This window comes from Cynocephalus volans, chromosome 1 (genome assembly GCF_027409185.1).
Source record: "Cynocephalus volans isolate mCynVol1 chromosome 1, mCynVol1.pri, whole genome shotgun sequence".
Lineage (NCBI taxonomy): Eukaryota > Metazoa > Chordata > Mammalia > Dermoptera > Cynocephalidae > Cynocephalus > Cynocephalus volans.
The window spans coordinates 282,050,380-282,055,802 of record NC_084460.1 but is presented as its reverse complement, the minus strand read 5'-3'; positions in this window follow the sequence as shown (position 1 = coordinate 282,055,802).

Genomic DNA, 5,423 nt, shown 5'->3' with positions numbered 1-5,423 from the left:
CTCTTAGAACAGTGACTGGCATGCAGAAAGAATTCAACACATGAAAAATAAATAAAATAGAGAAAAAACAAAACCCTCAACACACATGAGATTATTCCTTTCACTACAATGTAAGCTCCACGAGGGTAGGGATTTTTGTCTATTTTATTCCCAGCTGAACTCCCAGTCCCTAATTTAGTGTCTGGCACATAGTAGTCCTTAAAACATATATATATATATTTTTAAAAAAAGATGACCGGTAAGGGGATCTCAACCCTTGGCTTGGTGTTGTCAGCACCACGCTCAGCCAGTGAGCAAACCGGCCATCCCTATATAGGATCCGAACCCGTGGCCTTGGTGTTATCAGCACCGCACTCTACCGAGTGAGCCACAGGCCGGCCTTTAAAACATATTTTTTAAGTGACCAAATGACCCAACCCTCAGGGTGGACTTCTCTAGCCACCACCTCAGGCCTAGGTAATGATGTCCCCCTTCATTACACACACTTCTCTGCCACTGCACTCATCAGGCTATGGGCTACTTCCTGGCACTACTCCCACAACACTTTGACTTCCTTGTGGGTAAGGAGGGTGGGCTATGGGGGGAGAATTGGTAAGAGGGTGGGTGCTGGACTTGGATTGACTAGGTTAGATCCTGGCTCCACTGTTAACTATTGCACCTTGGGGCAACATTCCTTGTCTATTTAAGCCTCATTCACTTTCTCTGCAAAAGGTACTGATAATCTGCAGGGAGCTATTCTGAGGATTAACTGTGATTACCCAAATCAAGGATGAAGTACCTGGTCCATCTCAAGTATTCAGTACATGTTAGGTGATATTATTGTATCTTGTATCATTCTTGTAACATCAACATCTGGTCCTTGTGCATGCTCAAATAAACATTTTATTTTATTTTATTTATTTTATTTTATTTTATTTTTTTTTGTCGTTTTTTCGTGACCGACACTCAGCCAGTGAGTGCACCGGTCAGTCCTATATAGGATCCGAACCCGTGGCGGGAGCGTCACCGCGCTGCCAGCGCAGCACTCTACCAAGTGCGCCACGGGCTCGGCCCTCAAATAAACATTTTATGAATGAAAGCTGAGGATGTGATACTTCCCTTCCATTTCCCACTGCATCACCCAAAATCCGGCTTTTTGGTTCTCATGCCTGGCCCACTGCAGGCACGTCCAGCTCCCACCCACCTTACATAGTTCAGATGAAGGCTTTGGAAGCCCAGCTGTGAATAGGGTTTCCCCACGCCCAAAGCCAGTTTCTTACACGATCAAATTTGCACCATCTGGTTTAGCAATATGGTTGCAACCCAGACTTCTAGTGTCTCATGCTCCCACTGCACCCCTCCGTGTGCCCCCTTTCAGCCAGCCTACACTGGTCATTGTCCTGGGTTTTCTGCTCCATGCCACCTAGAGAAATCCTTAAAGCAGCCTCCTCACGATGCCAGGTACCTCTGGCCCCAACACACCCAAGGGGATATAATACACTCCCAAGAGTAACTGTAACTACTAATTAAGGCAGGAATTCTCAACCTAGAGAATCTAGTAGGAGCTCTGAGGGTGAACACTGAGGAGGACACTGAGTTCAGTCCCAAGGGAGGCTGATTCACCCTTCCTCTCAGTATGGCTCTTTTAAACCTAGAAAGAGGCTGGCTGGTTAGTTCAGTTGGTTAGAGCGTGGTCCTGGGAACACCAAGGTCCAGGGTTTGATCTCTGTACCAGACAGCTGCCAAAAAAAAAAAAAAAAAAGGAAAAAAAAAAAAGCTAGAAAGAAATTCAATCTCCTCTTTGAAGTGTTTTCTGATCACCACAATTATTTGCATTGCCTTGTCACTAATCTATTTCCAGACCCTGGAAAAATGCCACATGGTAGTCAAACAGAAATGAATGGTTTAAGGGCCGGTCCGTGGCTCACTTGGGAGAGTGCGGTGCTGATAACACCAAGGCCATGGGTTCAGATGCTAACTAGAGATGGCCGGTTCGCTCACTGACTGAGCGTGGTCCTGACAACACCAAGCCAAGGGTTAAGATCCCCTTACCGGTCATCTTTAAAAAAAAAAAAAAGAAAAGAAAAGAAATGAATGGTTTAAAAAGTAGCTACTGTCCCACTTTGTGCTGCAGAGAGGATTACCCTGGGGAGTGTCTGCATCTCCTTTTACATGGCTGCAACCTCCCTATACAAAAAACTTTGCTGTATGCTTCTTTCTCTCTCTCCTCCCCAGCACCTGGCACCATACTTGACACATGGAGTGTAATAAATGTTTGTTCAGTTGTAGGGAAGGAAGAACAGATAAGTATAGATTGTCCACTAAGTGCACGTGTATTTAATCGTCATGACAACTCTGTAAGGAAGGTAATGGTGTCCTCATTTTAGAGATGTACAAAATGAGGCTGGGACAGACTAAATGACTTATGCATCTCAGAGCTAATAAGTGACGGAGCCTGAAATCAATTCTGATTTTATTTGGCTCCAAAGTCCATGCTCTTTCCACTGACTCTGCTGTTAGCCTGGGTAGGAAGCAATCAGTGAGTCTGCCAGGAAACAGATGACACACTCAAACTGGTCATCTCAGGGGAGTTTTGTAAAAGGACTCCACAAAGCTATGGGCAGGGTATAGGAAACAGAAGAGACTGCAGTTCCCCAGGGCTAGTGACAGTGGGGCTCTGTCACTTCCGTCAGGCCTGAAGGTTGGGGGGAGGGAGTTATAAAACACAGAGACAGAGCTGTGTGGACAGGGCCACCTGATAGGACCTGTGGTTGGGGGATGAGCCAGTCTTCAGGGAGGGAAAGTCTGATTTAACTCCTGTCTCCTGCTGGCGCTCTCCATTGGCAAAATCCAATTGCAGCTGGAAGACCAAGAGCCCACTGAGATGTCTGCAGGGCCCAGCTCCGAGCACAGTGGAGAACAGTGGAGGTGGATATGGGGGGCAGAGGGGAGCCAGCCCGGGAAGACCATGGAAGACATGGGTTTGGAATGGGAGTGAGGGTGGATGGACTCTTCACAGTGGAGGCTGGCTGCCAGCACTTTCATCCCACCCCTGAGACAGCTCCTAACCAGCCTTCCTCTCAGGCTCCATCCCCCTTGCCCATTCACCACTCAGAGAGCCAGGGGATCTTCTTAAAATAGGACCCAGATGGGCCAGCCCGTGGCTCACTCGAGAGAGTGTGGCGCTGACAACACCAAGGCCATGGGTTCGGATCCCATCTAGGGATGGCCAGTTAGCTCACTTGGAGAGTGTGGTGCTGACAACACCAAGTCAAGGGTTAAGATCCCCTTACTGGTCATCTTTAAAAAAAAAAAAAAAATAGGACCCAGATCTTGTCCCTTCTCCACTCAAAACCATTCAGTAGCTTCCCTTTAGGGTAGAATCTGAAATCCTTAAGGAGGCCCATGAGGTCCTCCTCAGTCTCCTCTTAGGCCACGCCCTGGTGCTTGCCACTCTCCAGCCACAGCAATCTCCTTGAAGTTTCTGGAATGCCCCAAGCCCTTTCAGTGATCTCCCTGAAGTTTCTGGATCACCCTAAACCCATTGGTGGGGTTGCCTCCACTATCTTCGCACAGCTTGTTCCCTCAGCTGAGAGAATGGCCATTGTTTTGGACTAAGTTTCTGCACCTGGGCCCCAAGAGAACAGACTAAAAATCAAAATGGAGTCACCTCTGCTAAGTCCCAGGTCAGGCTGTGGCCTGACCTGAGAAGTCAGAAGAAGAAAACAGTCAATTTCGCAAATAGGCCAGTTTAAACCATTAATAGGGAGTTGCTGGTTAGCTCAGTTGGTTAAAGCACAGCCTTAGAACACCACGGTTGTGGTTTGCATCCCCATAGCCGCAGAAAGAAACCCCCAACGAACTAGCATTATGCTGTCTCCCTATCTCCTGTTGTAAGGAAAGTAACATTGAAATGACCAATCTGCTTTTTTTATTTTATTTTATTTATTTATTTATTTATTTTTTAAAAGATGACTGGTAAGGGGATCTTAACCCTTGACTTGGTGTTGTCAGCACCATGCTCACCCAGTGAGCTAACCGGCCATCCCTATATGGGATCCAAACCCGGGGCCTTGGTGTTATCAGCACCTCACTCTCCTGAGTAAGCCACGGGCCGGCCCGACCAATCTGCTTTTTGTTCTTTGTTTCTGCTTTCTCCAGCCTTTTCTGTCTATAAAGTCTTTGTTGTTTGAAATAAACTTTGGAGCACCTTCCTGACTCTGTCGGATGGTGTTTCCTGGGTAGATCCTCATATTTAGCTCCTAATAAACTTAACAAAATTATTTCTGCCTTGACAGTCTCAATTTTGGTTGACAACTGTAAACTCCAAGAGGGCAGGGACTGTATTTCATACATTTTTGTTTCCCTACAGAGCCTAGCAGATGGCCCCTCATAAATACTTGTTAAATGAGTAGTAAAGGCATGAGGTTTATGTCCTGGCCCTGCCCCTCCTAACCATAAGCCTACTTGTATGCCACGTACTGCCCTCAGCTCAGTCTCTTTTTGAATTAACTTTTTATTATGGAGAATTTAAAACATCTAAAGGGCCGGCCCGTGGCTCACTCGGGAGAGTGCGGTGCTGATAACACCAAGGCCCCGGGTTCGGATCCCATATACGGATGGCCAGTTCGCTCACTGGCTGAGTGTGGTGCTGACAACACCAAGTCAAGGGTTAAGATCCCCTTACCAGTCATCTTTTAAAAAATTAAAAAAAAAAATAAAATAAAACATCTAAAACCAGAGAGAAAATAGTTAACAAGCTCTCATATACCCACTATGTATCTTCAACACTGACCAACCTGTAGGTTTGGTTTCTTTATCTGTGGGTAAGGGAGATTAGAGTGATTTTGAAATTTTTTTGACCATGGACTTCTCAATGTAAGAAATACATTTTAAATTGAGACTTATACACAATACATATATAAATAAACCTAAAACAAAGTTATGTGAAACAGTAATCATGTTTATATTCTCATTTTATCTGATTTTTTTTTTTTTTCTTTTTTTGGTGACTGGCTAACACAGGGATCGAACCCTAGACCTTTGTGTTATCAGCACCATGTTCTAACCAAGGGAGTTAACTGGTCAGCCCTTATTTCATTTCATTTTATTTTATTTTTATATATTTAGAAAATTTTTAAAGGCTTCTAATGTACTTTTTTTTTTTAAAAAAAAAAGATGACCGGCAAGGGGATCTTAACCCTTGACTTGGTGTTGTCAGCACCACACTCAGCCAGTGAGCTAATTGGCCATCCCTATATGGGATCCGAACCTGGGGCCTTGGTGTTAGCAGCACCGCACTCTCCCGAGTGAGCCACGGGCCGGCCCTCTAATGTACTTTATTTCTTCAATAATACCATATTTTAAAAGATAGACAGGGGTTTTCCTTGGCATAAATTATGCGTTGGTTTTGAAACAATTCAGCATTACAACAGCTGGGATGA